Source organism: Mustela nigripes, chromosome X (genome assembly GCF_022355385.1).
Source record: "Mustela nigripes isolate SB6536 chromosome X, MUSNIG.SB6536, whole genome shotgun sequence".
Taxonomy (NCBI): domain Eukaryota; kingdom Metazoa; phylum Chordata; class Mammalia; order Carnivora; family Mustelidae; genus Mustela; species Mustela nigripes.
In genome coordinates, this window is record NC_081575.1 from 113,010,554 (window position 1) to 113,037,525 (window position 26,972).

The 26,972-nt window shown below is 40.4% G+C and overlaps 1 pseudogene; it reads left to right on the forward strand.

Annotated features, from left to right (window-relative positions):
* The window catches only part of LOC132007219 (beta-hexosaminidase subunit beta-like), a 103,467-nt pseudogene that overhangs the window by 8,419 nt on the left and 68,076 nt on the right, over positions 1 to 26,972 (forward strand).

The window sequence follows — 26,972 nt, forward strand, 5'->3', positions numbered from 1 at the left end:
TTGTTTCCTGAGATTAAGAGTCTCTTATGGTTTGTCTCCCTCCCCAGGCCCATCTTGTTTCATTTTTTCCCCTCCCAACTCCCCCCAACCCCCTCCCCTGCTTCTCAAATTCCTCATTACTGGTTGCTTTTGAATGCAACCAAAATACTATAATTTTAAGTATGCTTTTGTTAAAAATATAAAGGTATCAAGTATCAAAATAGAAAATGATGACCATTTTGATGTTTCTAGAAGAAAATTAAGTGGAACAAAAAACAGTATATCAGCAGTAGACAAGTAGACAAGTAAAAAGAAGAAATAAGGGCAAAGTCGTGGTAAAGAGAACAAATGAAATAAGATGGCAGGAATCAATCCAAGAATAAGAACAGTTGTATTAAATGGAGATAGGTTAAATATACTTTTTTTAAAAAAAAGGAAAACAGATTGCTTAAACAATTTAAAAAATCTAGCAATATGCTGTTTACAAGACATAGCCTTAAGATGAAATAACATCAAAAAACAAAAAAGTAAAGGTTAAAAAAGATAACAACATCAAATGCTAGAGTGAAAAAAAAAAACACAAGGGCAGAAATATTAATATTCGTAAGAGTGAAAGTCAAAAGTAGTAAGAGAAAAAGAAATGATGCTGACAACAGATCCATGTCTTGAAGACAGTATAATGGCTCTGAACAGCACAATTTTGAAATAGGTAAAAGAAAACAAATAGAAATACAGAAGAAGAGACAACTTGTCAAATATATTGGTAGAATTTAACACAACTTCCCAGAAACCAATATCCACAACTCAAAAGCATTGGTATGTAGAGCTTTTCATTGCACATTGATGGAGTTTAACTTGATATACTTTCATAACCAACAGACTGACGATAAAATTCTTTCCAAACATGAATGACAACAAATTCTCCAGAGCAGGAATCACAGGCCGTGTTTTCTGATCCCCACGCCATAAAATTAGAAATTAGTGACAAAATAAAAGTCCAAATACCCCAAATTACTTCTGCAATGAAGAGGACATGAATGTAAATTATGAGGTTAATCAAAGTCAATGACAGTCCTACAAAAAAACATGGCAGGCTGGGGTTGCCCATGTTGCTGGCACTGCCCATGGTGCTGGCCCTGAGCCCCCGTCTCTTCCCTGAGGCCAGGCCCTGTGGCCTATACCACTCCTGGTGCAGATGTCTCCAGGCCTTCTGCACCTCTCCTCCTAAAACTTCCACATCAGCCACAGCCCCTCGCCCACCACTGTCCTGCTTGCTCCCTCCTGCAAGAAGGAATTTAAGGAGTGTGTTTGTTGTGACGAGCACCAGGTGATGTATGGAAGTGCGGAATCACTATCTTGTACACCCGAAACTAATACAACACTGTTAACTAACTGGACTTAAAACCTTAAAAGCAGCATTTCACCGGTATCATGACTATATTTTTGGTCTCTACAAGGCACCATGGCCCTCCTAAACTTAATACTGCAGTCAAGTTACAGCAACTTCTAGTCTAGATTGTCCTTGATTCAGAATGTGATGTTTCCCCCAACATCTCTGCAAATGAATTCTATACTTTGAAAGGACCTGTGGCTTTACTCAAAGCCACCAGAGTGTGGGGAGTATTACGAGGATGCCATGGCTTTTAATAAGTTTAATGTTCTGCCCTGGCTGATGACCAGTCTTCCCCTTTACAGAGCATCGCTTTTCCCAAGTCAGGCAACAAAGGGAGCTATTCTTTGTCTCATGTTTCTACACCAAATGATGTCCATATGGTGATCTCATATGCCCCACTATAAGGGTCCTGAGTCATACCAGAATTTGACAACCCTGGATATACACAGTCTTCAGGAGAAGTTCAAAAGACCTTGTGACTCCACGTTACAGTGGACCTAACCTGTCTGGGATGTTTAGAGCTATGAAGCCTATTCTGAATTCAATGTAACAGCTTCCTATCTAAATTTTTCAAAGAAATTAGTACAGTGTTTCCAAATACTTCATTTGCTTGGGAGGAGGTGAGGTGGAATTTAAATGTGGGGAGTCCAATCCAGAAATCCAATTATTTCATGAAGCAGAAAGGCTTTGGTGAAGATTATAGAAGACTAAACTCTTTCTACATTCAAAAGCTTGTGGGTCTTGTTTCAACCATAAACAGGGATCCCTAGTCTGGCAAGAGGTTTTTTTTTTTGTTTTTGTTTTTTTGTGTGTGTGTTTTAATTAATTTTTTATTTTTATAACATATATTTTTATCCCCAGGGGTACAGGTCTGTGAATCACCAGGTTTATACACTTCACAGCACTCACCAAAGCACATACCCTCCCCAATGTCCATAATCCCACCCCCAGGCAAGAGGTTTTTTGATGATTGTGGAAAGCTTCAGCCAAGGACTTCAGCTCAAGTATGGAAAGAGCAAATGTATGGTGAGGAATAGGGCAAAATCACAATTCCTTGTGGTCCTTTCTGCTCCTTGGTACTTAGATTTGGTTAGTTATGGACAAGACTAGAGAAATTCCTATAATGTGGGCCCTCTTGATTTTGATGGTTCTCAAGAACAGAAAAAACTCATCATTGGTGGAGAAGCTTGTCTATGGAGAGAGTTTGTGGATGCAACTTGCCTCGCTCTGAGATTATGGCCTTGGGCAAGTGCTATAAGTGAGACTGGAGTCAGGGGGACGTCAAAGATAGAGAGGATGCCTGGACCAGACTAACAGTTCACCTCTGCAGGATGGTCAGATGTGGAAGATCTGCAGAGCCTTTTAATTTTTTTTTAAACTGGATTTTTTAAAAAAAGATTTTATTTATTTATTTGAGAGAGAATGAGTGAGAGAAAGCATGAGAGAGGAGAAGGTCAGAGGGAGAAGCCGACTCCCCAAGGAGCTGGGGGCTCGATGCGGGACTCGATTCCGGGACTCCGGGATCATGACCTGAGCCCAAGACAGTCAGTCGCTCAACCAACTGAGCCACCCAGGTCCCTAAACTGGATATTGTAATCATGAGTACAAAATATAAAAATGAGCTCAAAGAAGAAAATAGGAGGGGACAAAGCCCACAGCAATCTGTACTACAATCAACTTGATTTTGAAATCATAGAAATAAAGATTTTGTATTCTGTTTTTGAATAAAATGTATCATTTAATGATTTAAAAAACCCCACATGGAGTACAGCCAAAAAAAGTGCTTGAAGAAAAATAGACAGTTATAAATACATTTCCTATAGAAGCAGAGAAAATGAAATTAACAGTGAAATCTAAAATCTAATAAAAGAACAACAGAAAAAAACTTTTAAAAATAAATAAATATAAAGGCAAAGCAGATGTTAATGGTATTTTTCTAAAAATTGTAGCTAATCAATATAATACAAATCTGATTCTTTTAAAAGATCTCCCAAATAGTCTATTCTTTAACAAGTGTAATGTCAAGAAAAATAAAGACATAAAATAAAAATAAAGACCTCAGGTGCCATTTTTTTTTTAGTAATTGCTCCAAAACCTCACAAGATCTCACATAGATTTCATGCTTTGTAAGCTATTGCAGAGTGTTAACAATCTGATAAGCTCCCAAACTCACTTTAAAAAAAAAAAAAGATTTTATTTATTTATTTGACAGACAGAAATGACAAGTAGGCAGAGAGGCAGGCAGAGAGAGGAGTGGGAAAGCAGGCTCCCTGCTGAGCAGAGAGCCCGATGTGGGCCTTGATCCCAGGACCCTGAGATCATGACCTGAGCCGAAGGCAGAGGCTTTAACCCACTGAGCCACCCAGGCTCCACCAAACTCACTTTTTGGTGCTACTATCACACTAACAGAAAAGTCAGAAAACTACCCTCCTCCCCCCACCCCAGCATTTGGCCAACCTTGCCTTTGAACTTGTATGCAAAATCCTAAGTAAATTCAGCATTTTAAATCTGGCAGTGTATTAAGCCAATGTTACATAATGGTTAAGTAGCATTTATCCTCGCAAGGACTGCAAGGATGGTTTAGAATTTGGTCATTATAGGTTATTTATGACCGCAACAGATTAAAGGAGTCCAACTCAGTAATCATCTAATGCATGCTAAAAAAAAATACTTGATAATTAAATTTAAGACTGATTTCTCCTGTGCTTAATAGAGAAATGTAAGAGGCATTTTTATTAAATCCAGGTAGGATACAAAATGTCCATTTTCACCCCTGTACTGCCAAAGCAGGAAGACAGGAAAAAGATACAAGAGGCGGAAATATTGGAAAGAAGAGAGAAAAGTGTCTTTGCTTGAAGATAGTACTGATTATCTGCTTTGGAGATCTAAAAGATTTCTCTGAAAAATGATTAAAACTATGAATAACATTCCTATAATTAAGGAAATAGAAAATAAAAGCATGAACATCAATACCTTCTTATACTAGCAATAACCTATTTGAAAGTGGAATTTTAAAAAAATTACATTCACAGTATGAACAACCATAGCAAGTATGTTAAAAGAATAAGAAAAACCAGAGCTAAGCCTAATACAATTTGTAAGCCTTAGTTGAAGAAATTAAAAATGAACTATTTACTGAAGGATGTAAAATAATTCCTGAAAAATGTAGTTGTGTCATATTTCTGAATGACAAAACTTAATGTTGTAGAAATGTAAGCTTTTGACAAATTCATCTAGAAGGTCAGTGCTTGCCAACTCGAAATCCCAACAAGCTGGGGCGCCTGGGTGGCTCAGTGGTTTGGGCTGCTGCCTTCGGCTCGGGTCATGATCTCAGGGTCCTGGGATCGAGCCCCGCATCGGGCTCTCTGCTCCGCGGGAAGCCTGCTTCCCTCTCTCTCTCTCTCTCTCTGCCTGCCTCTCTGCCTACTTGTGATCTCTGTCAAATAAATAAATAAAATCTTTAAAAAAAAAAAAAAAAGAAATCCCAACAAGGAATTATAAAAGGAAGTTGACAATCCTATCCTGAAATTCATATAGAAGTGAAAATGTAATAAAAGGAAGCAAGAGAGTTTTTATTTATTTATTTTTTTAAAGATTTTTATTTATTTGACAGAGACATAGTGAGAGACACAGCGAGAGAGACACAAGTGGGGGAGTGGGAGAGGGAGAAGCAGGGCTCCCGCAGAACAGGGATCCGGAAGTGGGGTTCAATCCCAGGACCCTGGGATCATGACTTGAGCGAAAGTCAGATGCTTAATGACTGAACCACCCAGGAGCCCCAACATTGTAGTCTTTATATCTTTAGTTAAATTTTTCATTTCCTACAACTAAATTTCAGTTGGATTCAAGAGCTAAATGTAAAATCAAAATATTGAAATTATTAGAAAAGATTTAGAAGAATATAAATGACTAAAATAAACTCCAAACTTTATTATTATTTAAATGGAAAAAGAAATCGCAATACATATGATGTATTTTATCAGAGTAGACAAAAATAGCTGGACAAAGAGCTAGAAGGATCTTTATCAATATGCTGAGAATCTAAGAAGTGGTTATTTCTAGAAACCATCTAAGTGTTCATCAGGAAAAAAAAAAAAAAAAAGATCTCTAGGACATCCCATTAGTTGAATTAAAAAGACAGGTCACTGGGACACTTGGGTGGCTCAGTCAGTTAGGCATTTGTCTTTGGCTCGTATCCTGATCCCAGGGTCCTGGGATTGAGTGCTTGCTCAGTGGAGAGCCTGATTCTCCCTCTGTCTATCTTTCTTTCTCTCTCTCTCTGATAAATAAATAAATAAATAAATAAATAAATAAAATCTTTGTTAAAAGAAAAAAAGGCATGTCACCAAGTAATATGTTTATGTACATATGTGCATGATTTTATATTTATAGTGTAAAACCATAGGAGAAGTGATTTAAGGTAGAAGAAGGACTAGAATGACATTTAATAGTTTTTTAGGAGTGGTAGCTTCTTAGGGTAGGACTGGGGAAGGGGTACGGGCAGTGGTTTGGGTCCTTTGCTGTTCAGCCCCTCCACAGAACACAAAACTTTCTGTATGAGGGAAGTGTTCCATTGTCTGTGCTATCCCGGGAGCCCCTAGTGACATGTAGCTCTGGAGCCCTCGAAATGTGGCTAATGTGATGGGGGAAATGAATCTTTCCTTTTACTAATGTTTAAAACTTGAATAGCCATGTATGACTAGTGGCTAATGTGTTGGAGAGAGAAGCTCGATATACCTTTATATTGTTTGAAAAAAAACTTTAATTTTTTTAACAATAAAAATGTCTACCTCTGTTATGGTTTAGGTTATGCTGGGATGACACACTGCCCTTAAAAAAAAATCTGTGACATAACAAATGCTTTGTTTGGTGGGCTCCTCTCCATGTCTGGTCATCCTAGGACCCGGGCTGATGAAGCCTACACCTGCAGCTCCACTGGTCTCCATAGTAAGAGGAAGGAGATGGCACGGGGTCTCCCGGAGACCATTTCAAGCTTTCCTCCTAGAAGGAATGAACACACATCCCTTTATGAATCTCACTGGTCAAAGCGAGTCTCATGGCCACCCCAAGTCCAAGACGGTAGGGGAATACAAGCAGACCCTATGCCCAGAGAGAGGTGAACTTGTGTGCCGCCCTAATGTCTCCCTCATTAGCATCATTTCCCTTTTTAATTAAAAATGGAAGAAGGAAAAGCCAGGTGAGAAAACTGACCTCTATGGTAACATTCATAAACTCTTTATTGGTGTTTGAAAGTTACTCGCCTATCCAATTCCCTTTTTAAGTAAAACACAGTTATCTTCAGAGCACCTGGTGGCTCAGGTGGTTAAGCATCTGATTCGATTTTGGCTCAGGTCATATGGGGCTCCATCCTTAGCTTGGAGCCTGCTTAAGATTCTCTCTCCTTCTCCCTCTGCCCCTCGCAACTTGTGTGCCCTCTCTCCAAAAAGACAAAAAAACAAACAAATGAAAAAAAAAAAAAACCCGCAGTCATCTTCATTTGTGTAATTGGAGAATTTAGCATATACTGAAAACGTAGGTTGTTGCTTCTCGAGCTATTTTGGTCGACTACCTGGGGAAATATTTCAATAGGATTTAGCAGTTCTCATCTCATAAAGCATTCAGGCTGATACTGAATACACATCTGTTTTTTCCCAAATAATTTATTTTGAGAAAGTACACCAATTACTGATAATACTCTGATTAATGATATTTCTGCCACAATGTGCATGTGTCTTCTAATAATATGATAGTGTACAATTTTGATGGCATCTGGAAAATTGGTAGAAGTAAGAATTTGCTGCTCATTTCCACTCTTCAGTGACTGCAAATGAAAGCAATACCATATAAAGAAAGTATAAAATACTTATTGGAAAAAATGTGAAGGTAAATGAGCCAGGAATCTGGGCCACACTAACTCTGAAGAATGAGTCTCTGGTCCCTGTAAGAACGAATTTTGCTTACTATGCACAGGGTTGAGTCTTATAAGAAGCTAATATGTGGGGGAAAATCCATTCTATCTATGGAACCTTACTTTGTCTTGTTGGAGTCTAGGCATTGATGGGAGAATATGTTACTGACTATTCTATTCAGAACTTCTAGAAAAGGGATATTGTGCTTTATCGGTGACTGCTTCCTACACCTGTCTAGTCTCAGCACGTTGCCTAGCCTGGGCCAATCCTAAATTCACCTGGTGATATTATTCAAGGATCCTTTGTGCTGTTAAGCAGTGCTTGAAATTCAGTGTTTCAAACCAGACCTACATCAGAGCGCTTAGCCCTTTGAATGGAAGGAGTTCACTGAAGGCCCGCTGAATGAAAGGCCTAAAAACACAGTCATACTCAAACAGTGTTAGGTGCATGGAGCTTGTTGCCACAAGAAATACCATTCCTTGGAAGAGCCGTGGCCATCTCAGTAAGAGGAATCTGGGAGAGGCCTCCTTAGAGGGCTTACGCTTGTGCTAAATCCTCTAAGGAGGATTTAAGAAATCAGGGGCTCTTCTGGCTTGCCTGTTACTAAAGAGCCGTGACAATTTGGTGACTGGGTATTTTAAAATGATGTTTATTTAGGAGACAGGAGGATTAAAGCAAGGCTTGAGTGGTCAGTGGTAAAGAAGCAGCAGTCACTCACGCTGATCATAAGAGAGGAATGTTCAATCATTTCTGTGGTTGTGGACTGGCCTTGTCTGAGCATAGATCTTTTTTTTTTTTTTTTTTTGGTCAGCTTTGCTTATCATCAGTTAAGCTGCTTTTCGTGGGCACATTTTTTATTTTTTGGTCAGCTTTGCTTATCATCAGTTGGGCTGTTTTTCGTGGGCACATGGCTGCCTCCATGTTTAGGAGCTGCCCCTTATCTCCTGTATTTAATTACTTCAGTAGATTGAATTTCAAAGAAAGAATGCACTGTTGAGGTATTTGGAGAAAAGAGGACATTTAACCAGATTTCAGTAAGGTGTAATAGGGCTTCTGGTAGAGGACAAGTATAGACAAGGAACCTGAACCAGACAACTATTCAATTGTATAAATGAGTTGACTGTTTGTAGATGAGGGCCAGTACATGGTAATCATCGCAAGTTGGGGCCTGATCATGACTTGTATGCACCTGGGAGAGGAATGTGGTGATTGCAGAAATGGCCCCAGTTCCTTCCTCTTCCCCACATCCTTACTCTTTGCCTTGGCCTTATCATCGTATATATCCACCCCTTTTGACTTTGGACTTGGCATATGATTCGTGTTGGCCAATGGAATTTTCAGCAGATATAATGCAAGAAGAAAAGACTTCTTTGGGGAAACAAATTAAAACCATGATCTGAAAATGAGAAGGGATCAGCTAGGCAAAGGAAGGGGGCAGGCATGGGAAGCATGAGCTTTCCAGGAAGAAGGAAGAGTAAGAGATCCAGAATAGGAGAGCGCAGAATTCGATGGAGAGGGAGTGCATTGAGACTGACGGTAAAGGCAGGGCCTAGAAAACACTCATCTTCCACAAGCTGTGTGACAGATTTGGGGATTTCTCCTAACAATAATGGAAAGCTATGGAAAAGGTTTAGCCTGGAAATGATACGATCTAATTTACTTTCATGAAAGATTGCTTTGGTCGCAGAGTTGTTATTATAATTAGAGATTGAATTTGGGACAAATGAGTCCTAGCATTTTCCTGTCTTTGTCAGGATGCCATGCAATTAAGATTGGTTCTCTCATTTGTTCTATTAAAATCAATGACTTTGTTTAGGCAAAGTGGCTTCTGGACATTATCCCAGAGAGGGGTTAGAAGGGTTCTTCATAATATTCTAAATTTACTAAATGAAAATTAGAGAGCGACCAAGAGGATTGATTTTGGGGTGAGCCAACAGTCCTTGGTGGCACTTGGCCAAGCAAAGGAGGGCCATTAGGCTTGGCTTAGAAGGTTATGGCTGTGGCTAATGAAGGGCCGCCATTTTCTTAGAGTGGTGACTCATTGTGGAAATGAGGTTGATAAGAGCAAATGGAATTTTTCTATATGAGAACTAAAAAGCACAACCCTTTCCAGCATAGCCTCTCTCTAATTACTCAGATTTGGGTATCATCTGAAGGTACACTTTGAGGCTATGTCATATGTTAGAACATTAGATGCTCTCATTTAGAAACTCAAGAGGGCTGATATCACATAGGCTTTCATAAGAACACACAATTAAGACAAGAGTGAGATCAGATGACATGAAGTCTCAGAAACTTGAAGTACTGAGAACAGGAAATAAAATTACAAGAAGAAATTTGGCTTGCTTTTTAAAGTTGGCTTATTTGTTTTTTAAAACAAAAAAATTGAGAAACATTCCCAAAACATGCTTGTGGATTGCTGATTTTACTGGCTATTTAAGTTTTGGGGCCTGGTTTATCTTTATAACCTGTTGTAGCCATGTTTTTATTTCCAGAATGAATGACTTACAAAGGGAAGTTTGGTGGCACCAAAGTCGTCTGCAGGCTGAAATGTTACAAAATTGTTAGGAAAGCTCAATTTTAGGAAGTGGAATTGTGCAAGCGTAAATTGTATTAAATGTTGACAGAGGTTTTAAGAGTTTCTCAAATTTCACCCTGTTGACATTTGGGGCTAGATAATTCTTTGTACTGCGGGTCCTTGGATGTTCAATACCATCTCCGGCCTCCACCCACTAGATGTCAGTAGCAATCCCCCCACATGCCTGGAGTGACAAATACAGATGTCTTCAGGCATTACAAATGATCCCGGTGGTGCCAAATCACCCCAGGCTGAAAACTACTGGGTTAGATACTATCTGTTTTTCAAAAAAAAAAAAAAAAACTTCTTAATATCTTGTTCTGTGGTTTCCATCAGGCTGAAGCTGTATGAGTGAGCACGGAGGTCAAATATCAGAGGTGCTGGTCGCAGTTTTGGAAAATGTGTTGCTGGCCACTGATAAGGGAGAGAGAATTTTAAAAATGTGTGTGTGTGTGTGTGTGTGTGAGAGAGAGAGAGAGAGAGACCCTCAAGATCTACTTTTTTTGAATATTTATTTGAGAGAGACAGAGATAGTGACAGAAGCACAAGTGGGGAAGAAAGGAGAAGCAGGCTCCCCGCTGAGCCGGGAGCCTCATATGGGGCTCGATCCCAGGACCCTGGGATCATGACCTGAGCTGAAGGCAGATGTCTAACCGATTGAGCCACCCAGGTGCCCCAAGATCTACTTTTTAAAGAGTTTGCCAAGGTCTCATGATTCAATGTATTTTGTACCTGTGACAGAGCTTAAAAAAAGAAATATTCATTGAATGAAATGTTCATTAAAGTCAAGTTTGCTTTTTCTATTTACCTTTAGATATTAGAATAGGAATTGAGAAATGCTGTGGATTACTAGGCTGAAGGGCTGCTGACTGAGGTCATGTGATTGTGTTTAAGAGCACGTAAGAAGGGCCAAATAAAACTGGTGACTACAAACAAGTGATAAAGGAAATTGAGAAGATGGTTTTAGAAATGAGTTTCATTTAAAGAATTACTGGAATGGGAAATGCAGAACGAGGCTCCTTAGAGAAATAGCTGAAGTCCCCAAGCGTCAAGTAATTTGGAATCGGGAAGGGATGACTCCTAGCACGTCTTTGGAGAATTTGTCTAGCCCTGAGATACTGATGGGACGATTAGCCCAGAGAAATTAATGAGAGAAATGTATGTGTCACCAAGTTATCACAAACAGCTAAAGATGAAAATGGAGCGTACAAGTAATCTATTCTTTCAAAAAGACTGAAACCCCCAGGTGCCAAGAACTCTGGAAGGGGCTAACGTGGAGTCATCCTCCTCTCGCTGGAGGAGGCCCAGCCTCCCCACCTGTGGCTAATACTGGATGCAGGAGGAGTGATAGCAGAAGCACACATGGGATTCTGGGAAGCATAACAGAAGGAGTCTGATGTCCTGCACGCAATGGCCATCAGGGAGAGCTTGCTGGCAGAAAGGGCATCGATCTAAGGCCTTTCTTTTCCTCTCCCCAAGAGCTCTGGGATCCATTCATTTAATTCCAATCCCCCTTCCATGTCTTCTACCATATGATGATTCTACGAAACGAATCCGCTCACGTCACTCGCATCCCCATCTCCGCCTTCACCCCTTTAGTGACTTGTCATCCCCTCCAGAGCAAGCCAACCTCCCCCAGGGCAAGTACAATTCTTCAGTTCTGGTCTGTGATCCTTTATCAAGACCTGTCTCTCCCACTACCCCTATGCTCTCTCCACACTGAAACACATTTCAGCTGAAACCTGCTCCACATCCTACGTCACAAGGAAAATGCAAATTACGGTGGCAATGAGATGCCACTACCCACCTGTTAGAACAGCCAAAATCGGAATGCTGACAGCACCAACTGCTGGTGAGGATGGAAGCATCAGGAGCTCCCCTTCATTGTGGGTGGAATGCAAAATGGTATAGCCACTTTGGAAGGCAGTTTCTTGGTTTTCTACAAAACTAAACGTACTCTTACCATCTGATTCAGTAGTTGCACTCCTTGGTCTTTACCCAAAAGAGTTGAAAACTTCTTCTATCTATGCAAAACCCTTGCGTATGGATGTTTATAATAGCTTTCCTTGCAGTTGCCAAAACTTGGAAGCAATCAAGATGTCCCCAGTAAGTGAATAGATAAATAAACTGGGGTCCATCAGGGCAGTAGAATACAGGCACACCTTGGGGATACCGCAGGTTTGGCTCTAGACTACTACGGTAATGCAATTTTCACCATAAATGGACTCAAGTGAATTTCTTGGTTTCCCAGTGCATAGAAAAGTTGTGTTTATACTATAGTGTAGTCTACTAAACGTGAAATGGCATTATATCTTAAAACAAACAAAAAAAACCCTCCAAGGTACATACCTTAATTTCAAAAATGCTTTGTTGTGGGGTGCCTGAGTGGCTCATTTGGTTAAGCATCTGCCTTCGGCTCAGGTCATGATCTCAGAGGTCTGGGGATCGAGCCCCACATTGGGCTTCTTGCTCAGTGGAGAGTCTGTTTCTCTCCCTCTGCCCCTCTCCCCTGCTTGTGCGCACGCTTTCTCTCTCTCTCTCAAATAAATACAATCTTTTAAAAATGCTTTATTGCTAAAAACTGCTAACCGCTCGTCTGAGCTTTCAGCCAGTCATAATCTTTTTGCTGGTAGAGGGTCTTGCCTCAGTGTTGAGAGCTGCTGACTGACCGGGGCGCTGGTCGCCGAAGGTTGGGGAGGCTATGGCAAATTCTTAAAATAAGACGACAATGAACTTTGCTGCACTGATTGACTGTTTGTTTCATGAAAGATTTCTCAATGGTATGTGATATTGTTTGATAGCATCTGACCCACAGTAGAATTGGGATTTCTTTCAAAATTGGAGTCGGTCCTCTCAGACCCTGCCGCTGCTTTGTCAGCTAAGCTCCTGTCATATTCTAGATCCTCTGTTGGCATTTTAATGGCCTGTGTCCCATCTTCACCAGGAGGAGATTTCATCTCAAGAAACTGGCTTCTTTGCTCCTTCATCGGAAGCAGCTCCCCATTCATGATCCGAATCATCATCATGATTCATGATCTATTAAAGTGGATCATGAGAGTACAGTGATTTAGCTCCATCTTCAGGCTCCAGTTCTGATTCTAGTTCTGTTGCTGCTTCCACCCCATCTGGAGTCAGAACCCACATAGCATGTATTGATGAAGCTTGTCATCTTAGATAGGTGCGATTCATAGGGCCCCTGAACAATTACAGTAGTAACATCAAAGATCACCGATCACAGATCCCCATGACAAGTAGAATAATCCTGAAAAGGTTTTGAAAGAGTGCAGGGATGACCAAAACATGGCACAGAGGCAGGAAGTGAGCAAATGCTTTTGGAGAAATGGCACCGACAGGCTTGATGCAGGGTTGCCACAAACCTTCGATCTGTAAAAAAATGCAGTATCTGCAAAGCACTATGAAGTGAAGCACAAAAAAATGAGGGCTGCTTGGACTTTCAGTTTCCCCATTTTACAGATGAGAACACTACGGCTCAGAAGCCAGGGTGGACCTCGTCTTAGGTCTAGAACTAGAATTAGGGCTACCCAATAGTGATCGTCCAATTGCTCTTAGATGTTGAGTGCTAAAATTATCTGCTGAACTTAAGGGTTCAGCTTTGTCCATATGGCACCAGCTTATCCTCCAGTCTATGGCACGAGTCAGTTACAAAGATTTAAGGAAGGAACTGTACTTGAACTAAGTCTTAAAAATCAGGGGATATTATGCTAAGCAAAATGAATCAGACAGAGAAAGACAAATATATGATTTCACTCATACATAGAATTTAAGAAACAAAACACATGAATTATAGGGGGGAAGAAGGAAAAATAAGATAAAAACACAGAAAGGCAAACCATAAGAGACTTTTAAAAAAAGATTTAATTTATTTATTTGAGAGACAAAGAATGAGCAGGGGGAGGGGCAGAGGGAAAGAGAGAAGCAGACTCCCTGCTGAGCAGGGAGCCTGATTTGGGGCTTGATCCCAGGACCCTACAATCATGACCTGAGCCGAAGACAGGGGTTTAACTGACTGAGCCACCCAGCCACCCCACCATAAGAGAGTCTTCATGATGTAAAACAAATCGAGGATTGCTGGAGGGAAGTGGTTGGGGTGGGTGGGCTAAATAGATGATGGCCATTAAAGGACGGCACTTTATGTAATGAGCACTGGGTGTGATATGTAAGTGAGTAATCACTAAATTCTACTCCTGAAAACAGTACTACACTAGATGTTAACCACCTTGAATGTAAATTAAAAAACAAACAACCCAAAGTCCAGGGGCTAGCTAAGATTTGAATTAACAGAAAAAACAAGGAAGGGCCATGCAAGGGAAGAGAAGTAACATATGGAAAATTAGGAACATTAATACCTGACCAGTGGCTTATGTATTAACCTCAAAGTGTGATTCACCAGCTTTTTGTTTTAAAGGAATAATGGCCCCAGATTTTCATTGCCTACCCTAGAAGATCTGATCAGTTACCGGCTTGCCAAGAAACTTCTAAAATCCCCCTCCTCCCTGAGACACAAATTTCAGACATGTTGAGACACGGGGGTACTGTAAATGGTTAAAGGCAGAGATAATTAAACCCAAGACTGGGTCCTGTTTTGAACTTTTCCAGGGAAAACAATGGAAGCCTTCACATGGAATCTATTCAATAAATATGGTCTGAAAGTTGAGATGAAATTAGCATGTTGGGGCGCCTGGGTGGCTCAGTGGATTAAGCCGCTGCCTTCGGCTCAGGTCATGATCTCAGGGTCCTGGGATCGAGCCCCACATCGGGCTCTCTGCTCAGCAGGGGACCTGCTTCCTCCTCTCTTTCTCTCTCTGCCTGCCTCTCTGTCTACTTGTGATCTCTCTCTGTCAAATAAATAAATAAAATCTTTAAAAAAAAAAAAAAAGAAATTAGCATGTTAATGTCATCCATGATGCAATCAGTCTGATCAGTTACAGCACCTTGTGAAGAATCACCAATAAAAATACTAAAATAAGCTTCGCAAGAGATGGGAGTATCGTGACATCTGTTTTCAGAATTACTCTGCTGTAGTTGTTGAACCTCATTATAGATGGTAAAAATTGTTTTCTTTCACCTGGGATAAGAGTGTGTGCTTTTAAATAGCATCACTCGAGAAATGAAGAGTAGTAAATCCATGCTAATTGCACCGTCCTGTCGTGCCTGCCGTAAAGAGAGGATCCTTGCCAATGATTTGTATCACTAAGGATGGTTCTGGCTACAGGCAGTGATAAAGCTCACATCAGATTGACTTAGGGAGTTAATGTAAGCGCGCGCAACAGGATGTCCAGAAGTAGACTGAGCTTCAGGGAGTCAATAGCGCCATTAGGGATGGGAGTTCTTTCAATTTCTCCCCTCTGAGGCTCTGCAATTTGCAAAAATGAGAGAGAAAGAGCATTTCCTCTTGAGCCTGTGGGGTCGGCCTCAACCAAAGGCCTGTTCCTGTGGTTGCTGGATGCTCTGGTAAGAGCTGGATGACCAAGGGTGGCCAATCTGCCTCCCACCCACCCTCCTTTGGCTCTATCAAGTGAGGGGAGGCCCCTCCTGGGTCTCTCCTAGAACTGAGGGAGCTTTTTGCCGTCAGCGAGGCTCTCCTAACTAGCATCTCTCTTTGGTCCAAACTGGCTTAGGCCCGCCCAGATCTGAACTTATGACCGGCAAGAGGGATGGAATTTCCATGGTTGGCTCCAGATGGGGCAGGGGGAAGGAGAATGGATTCTGGAGAATTCCCCACAATATCCACCACACTGTAATATTTTTACTCCATGTTAAACTGTCGTAGGACAGTAAGGAAGACCTCTCTTGAAAATGGCAGTAATCCCAGGAAGCAGGATTTAATTTAGCCACCAAATTGGTCTCCTTGGATGCATGGCAAACCATCAACATTAGAAGTGGGACTACCCACCATCATAGTCCCAAAGATTTTGTGGCAATATAGGCCACACTCAGAGAAGTAGTCCCTTCAGCAAACTTCCCTAGGTCTGTTCCCTGATCTCAGTATCCCTTTGCTCTGACATTTGCAGAAAGAAGGGAGTAGTTTCTTCCTAAAATTAGGCCCCATGGTTCATGAACTTTCTCTCTATTCCAGTGTCCACCAACACCACATCGTTTATGTTTACCGCTGTGGTCCACTCTGTTCAGGTATACAACTAAGTTTAGGATAACTCTGGAAAAGTGTGGGATCAGAATAATAACTGCTTACTGGTTGGTTGCTGTACAGTTAAGCTAATTCACGTGTGTCGTCCTGATTGGGCCACAGTTATACATCCTTAGGCCCATGCCTCTCCCCCTTTCACGTACATATGAATGACCATGATCTTGTTGGAGCCCATATTCTGGTATAGTGAATCCTCAGAAAGGATTATGTGAATGTCAGAGCAAGGAGAGTTCCAGGAGGGCATGGTAAGATGATGGTACACGAGGACAAGGGTGGGAAGCACAAAATAAACTTCAAGGGAGGTTGCCTTGCAGTCGTGTGTGTAATTCCTAGAGAAGGTGGGAGACTGAGGTTGGGGGATTGGGTTGGCTCTCTGTGGTCTACGAGACTTAGCACAGCCTTCCCTTCTGCCTGCACATGCCTCCGTCACCCATAACAGATGACCTCGGGTATCCAGGTTGCTTTGACTTTTTCTACTCTTGCATTTCCGGGTTCTAGATCTCATATTGAGTAATATACTGATTCACAGTACTGCAGCTGGACAGCTTGCCAGATCCTTCACCCAGTTTCCCAGCTGGATACCTGGCCTCAATTCATGGCCCTTGTCAAGTTGCTTATGAGGGTACCATCCAAGCACCGGTGATCCCACGAAGAATGATACCATCTGCTCCTCTGTCTTCTGGTGTGACGTTCTTCATCACATACCTGACCTCAGCCTCTGGAGACCCCCCAGGACCAGGTTTGGATGACCAAACCAGAGCACACATCCCTCTCCAAGATCTTCAGTGAATCTTTTCCACACATCCACACGGGCATGATGTTCATGAGATCTAGAGGGAATCTCTGTCCCCTCAGTACTCTTTGCTGGAGGGGCCTCCAGAACCATTTGAGTGGATTCTTGTTTCCCCATTAGACTGGAGTTAGGAAGAGTGATTGGCAGAGAATGATTCTATTTCTCTCATCTAGTTTAGCACCTTTTCCAAAATAAGCATTTCCGTTTAAGCGTTGCAGGAAACCGTTCATCCAGTTTCTGCTTGAACTCCTCTGAGGCAACCCATTCCTTTTTTTTCTTTTACTTTTCTTTTCTTTTTTCTTTTTTCTTTTTTTTTTTTTTTTTGAGAGCTCTATATTTTAGAAGTTCTGTATTCTTAGCTGGGAACTGGCATCACTGTATCTCTTCCTCACTTTGGCTCTAGTACTATATTTTTTTCATTCCTCTTCTACTAGGAAAGCCTTCAAAAAGTTAAAGGCAGGGCGCCTGGGTGGCTCAGTGGATTAAGCCGCTGCCTTTGGCTCAGGTCATGATCTCAGGGTCCTGGGATCGAGTCCCGCATCGGGCTCTCTGCTCAGCGGGGAGCCTGCTTCCTCCTCTCTCTCTCTCTCTGCCTGCCTCTCTGTCTACTTGCGATCTCTCTCTGTCAAATAAATAAATAAAATCTTAAAAAAAAAAAGTTAAAGGCAGTTATCAATTTCCCTAAGGTTTCTCTTTTCCTCATAAAACATGATGGGTTCCTTTAGCAATTCCAAATATAACATGATTTCTATACTTGATTATCTGTAACTCTTGCTTGTGTCTCTTTTACCATTACCCATCTCAATACTGCCCAGGACTTTACCCAATAAAATTTAAACATTAGGACCACCTTTTTTTTTTTTAAAGACCATCTCTTTTGATGTGAGTACTAGATACTAACCCAGAATAAGAATCACTTCATGCTTGCTTGCTTAAGCAGCCCATTCACCGCACAGACTTGAATGGCATTTGGGCCAATCAGAATGCCTAGAACATCTCAAAACATCCTGGTTTTTTCTTTTTCTTTTTTCTTTCCTTCCCTTCCCTTCTCTTCCCTTCTCTTCTCCTCTATCTCCTTCCTTCCTTCCTTTTTCTTAAAAAGGAGCAGCTATTAAATAAGCCATTTCTCATCTCAGGATATGGTTGACATAGTACAAAAAGCATGGTACTTAGAGTCAGAAGACATGCATCCGAGCTCTGGCTCTCACCACTTACCAACCTTGAACAAGTCACTGTCCTCTTTGGGCCTCCATTTTCTCACCTGGAAAACAGGACTCTTCAGAAGATCTGCCTTACCTAACAGACTGGGTTCTTTGGAAAATCAAGCAATACATATCAGACACTTTTCTTGATTGAAAACACAATATAAATTTTAATAAATCTCAGATATTATTCCATGCCTGTGTTATTCCATTCATTAGGACAGCACCTATTCTGTTACCCATTCATCCAATCCTATTTAATTCATGAAGATATTAAGTCTGAATTAATGCATTAAGATACTTCCTGAGTTCAGAAAGACAAACTGAGTTAATAAGTTTTGAACATAAGTTTTAACCCTGGGTTTATTCTAAACCAGTTTCAAGATGATCACTCTCCTTTTTTTTTTTTTAAAAACATTTTATTTATTTTATTTGACAGACAGAGATTACAAGTAGGCAGAGAGGCAGGTGAAGAGAGAGAGGAGGGAGCAGGCTCCCTGCTGAGCAGAGAGCCCGATGCGGGACTCGATCCCAGGACCCTGAGATCATGACCTGAGCCGAAGGCAGCGGCTTAATCCACTGAGCCACCCAGGTGCCCGATCACTCTCCTTTTAAAGTCCATTTTGGTTTTTATGCTTGTACTTTGAGAAGAATTTAAGGCAAAAAGAGAAATAAAATGTCAGAAAAAATCTGTGAACAAAAGTTGGTGTTTTGTGCGCCATCTTTATTGTTGTGATTTTACATGTCTAACAAGTAGAACATGGCAGATGGAGTTGACATCCCCTTTCTCCTCCTTTCTGGTCCCGTCTCCCATCCTCTCCAGAGTCGACTGTCGGCACAGAGAAGTATGCACCTGCCCAGTCCGTGTTTCCATGTTTGACCACACAGATAGACATCCATGAACAACATATAGTAGTGCTCTGTGTGTTTAAAATGACATGGAGGCTATTGTACTATGTGTAGCCCATGGCAAATTGCTCTGTTTACTCCGTGGTACATTTTAGAGCTCTATCTGTTGTTGAAACATATAGTTCATGTATTCATTCTAGGCAACGTATTCAATCTATGCACATAGCATGCTCCATTTATAAATTCCTCTACTGACCAATTACTAGCGTGTTTCCCAGGTGTTTTGTAGTTAAATGGATGCTACAGTGCACATTATTTTAGAACTCTCTTAATGTTTCTGTGGCAGACTTTTCTCTGGGGTTGATCCCTCAAAGTGGAACTCTGGAGTTCCAGGCCATGCACGTTTTTAATGATAATAAATGCTGTCAGATGGGTCTCCAGAATGGTTATATCCACTTCACTTCTACCAGCAGTGATGAAAGTTACTTTCACCCTACATCATTGCCAACCCTTTGTATTTATGGGTTTGAAGTAGCATGTCGTCTTAATTTCTGACTGTGAGGGTTTCTAAATTCTATTTATTAGGCATTTATGTTTCTTGTTTTGTAAGTTGCCTGTTCCTATATGAATTCTTTTCCATATGCTGCTGTATCAGATCGCTGTAAGTGAGGGCAGTGGCTTAAAACAACACAAACTTATTATCTTCTTTTTCTGGAGGTCAGAAGTCTAAAATGGCTGTCACTGGATTAAAATCAAGGTGATGGCAGGGTTGCACTTCTTCTAGAAGCTTTGGAGAAGAGTCCGTTTCCTTGCTGTCCTGTGTCTTGCAGAGTGTTTAGCAGCACTCCTGACCTCTGTCCACTAGAGCCTTAGACATTGCAAATGTCCCCAAGGGGACAGAATCATCCCTGGTTGAGAAGCACTCATCTAGAGCTTATACTCTGAATTAGTAGTCTTCTTCTCCTCTGATACTAACTGAAGGTTCTGCCAAAGGAAGAGCTGGATACAAAGATGGGAAAGAAAGATCCCCTATTATGTGGCAGTTAGAGTCATATAGATAAATTAGACAAGTATACATAAGACTTTAAATCTTAGTAAAATGAGATAATCTGCCACAAGAAGGTTTAACAAAAATGAAAACAAATATGTATATTCTAGATCAGTTTATATTTGAGAACATGAGTGGAGATATCTCTAGTTAATAATATGCTTAGAAATAAGACTTCTGTCTATGTTTATTAGGTTACTTATAGATGAACATTGTTTCAACTTTCATACATACAAATGAAGTAAAGACCTCTTTTACATTTTAATCTACTTTCATTTTATATTAAAAAGAAACCATAATCACTTATTATGGATAGTGGATGAAAATAGGTTCTTTCAGATTTCACTGTGAACCTGAAAATTAGCTGAGAAAATAATTATGGTGTGAACAATTTCCATATAATTATAGGATACTTCTATAATCGCTACAATTTTTCCTTTTTAAAAAGCCCAGGGTCTCATCAGGTTTATATTATTAAATTGCCCTAAAGATCCAAGACACTTGCAGTTAGAATTCTGAGTTTCTGTCCATTTATCTCCTTCCACACTTGAGTATATCTGACGAACCCATCATGTCTCCCAAATAAATCTTTCTTTTCTTGGTCCAACTGATTTAACTTTTTAAAAAAAAGATTTATCCATTTATTTGAGAGAGAGAGAGCACAAGCAGGGAAGAGAGGGTGGAGGGAGAAGCAGACTCCCAACCCAACAGGGAGCCCGACGTGGGGCTCGATCCCAGGACCCTGAGATCATGACCCAAGCCCAAGGCAGATGCCCAACCAACTAAGCCACCCAGGTGCCCCAACATTTTGTGATTGTAAGATATGTCCAGATAAACCAAGGTCAGTGTAATCACACACAGAATTCACGAACCCTTTTGCCATTTCTGTTGATCGTGAAGATCCAAATGAACCCTGAGGAGTAGGAGAAGCAGGGTCTCAGAGTGGCAAGAGGAGACATGGTGAACAAAGCCATGTCTTGAACATGCCTGGAAGGAACTGAGAGCGGGAGGAAGAGGGCTGGGAGGAGTCACAGGCCTTGCCCACAGCTCCTGCTCTTCTCAGTTTCCACTCCTGGAAAATGAAGGAAGAAAGACCATGCAAAGGTGTGGATTCCGTACTGATTGGCTACATGCCCAGACTTGCAGGACGACAGGAGGACAGACTGCAAACCCACCCAGATGTACCTTTTCTGAGAATCAGAGAGACCCGTATGTTGGGGGAGGATGAAGTCGGGGAGAGCAGGCCTCTCTGGGGAGAGCTTTTGGTTTTTCAATTCACAAAGGGTAAAGGAGCCTTTCTACAATGTTAGCTCTGACGTTAGAATTTAAGCACATTCCACTGGCAGAAAGTATAACTCTTACCAGGGCCATTTATAGCAGCCTACTCAGAGCAATCATGTTTAATTCATTTTAAATATTAATAATGTCTGATTTTGCCAAGGCCTTCTGCCCAAGTTTCCTTGCCTGATGAAACTACCCAATTTTAGGGTCCACAGGGACAATTAACATACAGCGTGTTGAATGCTGCAAGAAGGTTACATGTGGAGAGCAGGAAGAACAGAAACTAGATGCATCAGAAAAGATTGAAATATACATATATTTTTATTCTGGATTATCTTAATGTTATTATATAACTTGCTTATAATTTATATTACATTTAAAAAAAGACTTTATTCCTTTTTTTTAAAGATTTATTTATTTATTTATTTGACAGAGAGAAAGATCACAAGCAGGGAGAGAGGCAGGCAGAGAGAGAGAGGGGGATGCAGGCTCCCCGCTGAGCAGAGAGCCCGATGTGGGGCCCGATCCCAGGACCCTGAGATCATGACCTGAGCCGAAGGCAGAGGCTTAACCCACTGAGCCACCCAGGTGCCCCCTTTATTCCTATATTTACTTGAGAGACAGAGAGAGAGGAAGCATGAGCCAGGAGAGGGGCAGAAGGGGAGGGCAAAGTTGGGGGAAGAATCTCAAGTAGATTCCTCGCTGAGCGCAGAACCCAGTGCGGGGCTCGATCTCAGGACCTGAGATCATGACCTGAGCTGAAATCAAGAGCTGCATGCTTGACTGCCTGAGCCACCCCAGCGCTCCTATATTGCAATTTTAAATAGACATTGGTTTTAATTTTTACTCTTTTGTGTATGTGCTACAAAATTTTTTATTAAGTTTCTTATTTTAATTCCGGTATTGTTAACATACAGTATTATATTAATTTCAGGCATATAATACAGTGATTCAGCAATTCAATACATTTCTCAGCGCTCATCATGACAGGTGTACCCTTTAATCCCCATCCCCTATTAGACTTTAGGTTTTTTTTTTTTACACTTTACTTTTAGAGCAATTTTAGGTTCACAGAAAAATTGAGCAGTGGGTACAGAGATTTCCCATAACCCCCCTGGCCCACACATACACAGCCTCCCCCATTAGCAACACCCCCACCAGAGGGGGACATTTGTTTGGGTTGATGAACCTATACTGACACATCATTATTGCCCAGAGTCCATAATTTACATTACAGTTCAACTTTGCTTTTGGACATATGCCTAATGAAATATGTCCATCGTTACAGTATCATACAGAGTATTTTCAATGCTGTAAAAATCCTCTGTGCTCTACCCATTCATTCCTCTTTCCTTTCTAACCCCTAGCAACCGCTGATCTTTTCATGGTCTCCATAGTTTTGCCTTTTCCAGAATGTCAGGTAGTTGGAATCATACAGTATGCGGTCTTTTCAGACTGGTTTCTTTCACTTAGTAATGTGCATTGAGGGTTCCACCATGCCTTTTCACAGCTTGATAGTTCATTTCCTTTAGTGCTGATGTCTAACTCAAAAGGTCGTTATGAGGATGAAATGACATAATCCAAATAAGGTCTTAATCCAGTGCCAAGCATATGGAGAATGTTTGGTAAAAGTTGTTATAATTATAGTTTACACGTAAGATTTTAGTGGGATGATATATATATACTCTTGGGGTTGAGGGATTCTGTATTTCATTTATACACTGCATATATATATACATATACTAATTTTGCTTATTAAAAACGGAAAATCTGTATTTTATCTCCTTGGCTCAGCTCAGGCTCTGGGTTTCATTTTAACCACAGCAACTTCTCTTTAATCAGATGATTTGGAATCTTCACAATAGAAAAGAGGCTCTTTTACTGATGTGGGCATCTTAAAATACATGTGCATATACATATAAAATCAAGATTCATAAGTGACAACAAACCCCTGAATTTTCTTTGAGATTTTGAGTAGCAGTGAGAGTTCATTCAACAAATACCAAGCATCTGTTGCTGAGAGGGCATGGCATGACGCCTGGACCACTGTGGGAAGAAGGAGAGTACGTGGGAAAACCAGTCAGTTCTTTTTTTTTAGTATATGTGCTGCCGAAGCGAGCACAACCAGTCAGTTCTTATAAAGAAATGTTTCATGGGTTGTATAAGCAAAGTAGCTTGTATTAGAGGCAGAAACTACTGTTTTTCAAGATAAATGAGGATCAATGACACCCCACATTTACCTACAGTGCATATTTTGCCTCACATGAATATCCTCCCTGGTTTCTGGATTTTTCTTTTGAAAAAAACCAGAATACTGGCTGCAGTCCAAACTGAGAAATTTGGATATGAATCCTGGCTCCACCACTTACTCTGTGAGTGACCTTGGGAAACTCATTTGACTTCTCTCTACTCATTTTTTTTTCAGCACCATTTGTCAGCGAAAGACAGTAAATGGTCTTTATTGGCTAGCATTATACATTAAAGGGCAAATGAACTCAATTTCTAGTTTTGCCCATTGTTTTTGCTTTTGCTTTGGAAGGCCTTTTTGGGTAACCAAGTCCACTGAATGCCTTCCTCAGTTAACTACTGTTGGAAATTCTATTAGTATTCTGGAAAGATAGCACGATTCACCAATTCCTTCTATTACTCTCAGTTATTTCCCTAAATGTAATAAGGGAGAATAGAGGCCATCCAGGAAGTTACCCAGTATTTCTTAAATAATTTCTTAAAAATTATTTGACCAAAGTGTTGATTTCTTGTAGAGCACATCTGAGATGAATCTGGGGGGAGACACACGCTTGCGTGTTTATCAACGTTCACCAGGCAAGTGCTCACAATGAAGATGACAGATGTGAGCTGAGTCACTTAGCCAACTCTTGCCACTCTTTCTTTGTTATGAACGAGATAACACATGCAGAAGCCTTTGGAAATTCTAATACCCAGGAGAAATTTCATTACTGTGGAGTGGCTAAAATAAAGCACATGGATTTTGTTTTTTGGAAAAAATCCTGTATATCAAAAAATACCACAAATATAAGGCAAACAAGAAAAAAATTAGTTGCAACACACATCAGAAGAACTCATTTATTTCCCTGCTCTATAAATTGGTCATGTAAATCAGCATGAAAAGACCAACAATTCAATAGAAAACTGGTCCAAGGTCACAGAGTTAGCTCATAGAAGATGAAGAACAAATGTCTTATAAATAAACAAAAGGACAAGGTTTTGCTCCTAGTTAAGAAAATGAAAAGAAAACAACAATTACCATTTTTGACCTCTTATACTGGCACACAATTTTAGGTCACACCAAGTTGGTGTAGGCTTGGGAAAACAGGTAGACCCTTGGGGCATTCTCTTCGGAGGTCAGTATGTTAGTTTCTCCCCAACCAACAATTCCTTGTATAGGAATTTGTTTTCCATACACACACACACACACATACAGAAAACTGGATATTTGAGATTATTTACTGCAGCATGGTTTATATGTGGCTGAAAATAAGCCTCACCATCCATCAGGGGGGACTAGTTAAAATCTGTTACACGACGGCTGTACAATGGCAAATTCTGTAGTCGATTACATATCCGACTCTTGCTTTGGCTCAGGTCAGGATCTCATTATCTCAGGGTGGTGAGATGAGCCCTGTGTCGGGCTCCATGCTCAGTGCAGACTCAGCTTGGGATTCTCTCTCTCCCTCTCCCTCTGCCTCCTTCCCCTGCTCACGTGTGTTCTCTCTCTCTCTCTCTGTCTCTCAAAATAAAATATAATCTTTAAAAACAAAACAAGACAGCATATAGGGACTAATGGGACCAAGACATTTCAACTAAATGCAGTGTGTGGACTTTGAATTCTTATGATGGATCAACTTTAAAAGTTCATTTATGGAAAGGGGAACCCTCCTACAAGGTTGGTGGGAATGCAAGCTGGTGCAGCCACTCTGGAAAACAGCATGGAGGTTCCTCAAAAAGTTGAAAATAGAGCTACCCTATGACCCAGCGATCACACTACTGGGTATTTACCCCAAAGATACAAATGTAGTGATCCGAAGGGGCACATGCACCCCAATGTTTATAGCAGCAATGTCCACAATAGCCAAACTATGGAAAGAGCCCAGATGTCCATCAACAGCTGAATGGATAAGGAAGATGTGGTTTATATATATAATGGAATTCTATGCAGCCATCAAAAGAAATAAAATCTTGCCATTTGCAATGACGTGGATGGAACTAGAGGGTATTATGCTGAGCAAAATAAGTCAATGAGAGAAAGACAGTTATATGATCTCACTGATATGAAGAATTTGAGAAACAAGACAGAGGATCATAGGGGAAGGGAGGGAAAAATGGAAGATGAAGCTAGAGAAGGAGACAAACCATAAGAGACTCTTAATCTTAGGAAACAAACTGAGGGCTGCTGGGGGGAGGGGGGAGGGAAGGGAAGGGGGGTGGGGGATGGACAAGACCCGCAACTATGAAAAACAAAACAAAACGAAACACCCCCATCAAAGCGGAAACATGTTTAAATTCTTAGAATGGTATCTTACTTTATATTGACCATCAATTTAACGTTTTCTCCTAAAAATGATACATGAGAGTGCTGTGAATTGTGTAAGACTGATGAATCACAGACCTCTACCCCTGAAACAAATAATACATTATATGTTAATAACAAAAAATGCATTTATAAGTTATTGGGGGACATTTGAACACTGACTGGAAATTCTGATAATACTAAGTAATAATTATTTTTTTAAGTTTGGTAATGATGTTCAAGTTATATTTAAAGAAGAGTCTTTATATTTCAGAGTAGCCTGATAAACATTCTGGGGCAAGTAATCTGGTGTTTGGGATTTCCTTCATAATCATCTATAGATTATGAAGGTAATAATATATTCATCTCCGGGCAGGAAGGAGACCACAGATGAGACAAGATTGGCCCTGAGTTTAAGACAAATGTATGTGTTGATGGGTACATGGAGTTTCAATATACTCTAGTTTTGCTACTTGAGTGCTTCGCTAATACAAGTCAAAACTGAAAGGTAAAACCTAAAGCCAAAAATGTTCAAATCAAAAGCTAAAAATTAAACAGAAACTAAAAATGTAAAAGCAAGGTGGATTATTATCAGTGTAGTAATCTAAGAAGTAATCTGCCCAGAAAAATTCTGAAAAGAAAGCCTGTTGCTGTTTTCCTTCTTGGAAAGGCTAACGGAGGCCTAAGATATTTACTTTTCAGTATTTTGATAACGTTTTAAAACAAAGCTATAAAAACACAGTGCTGTACAAATATTCAATCTCCTATTAGAAATCATGTATGCTGCAGTTAAGTCCAAACGAGCAAAGGTTCTCAGCAGGGCTCTCCAATTAGCACATTTATTAATTTCAGGTCCTGCTCAGACTTCTACTGACACTGTTTTAATTAAAGTCTTCAGCCTACTTGCAGTCATTTAGTATTTGGTAGAAAATGTTAATGTAGTTAACTCTGTTCTTTTATATTTATGTATCATTAAATATAATTAAAATATATATTGCTGTATCTTTAATTAAAATATATAATTAAATCTGAAGGCTTGATCTCACTCATTAAACATTTATTGAAATACATATACATTTTTCAAATAAACGGAAAAATAGAAAAATATAATGGACATCCATCATTTGATTTTTTCTCCCCGTATTTGCTTCATCTATTTGTCTAAAGTATTTTCAAGTAGCTGAAAGTCGTTTTGACAGCTCACCCTTAAACAGCTCAGTATGCATCTCTCAGCTCTGTCCAGTCT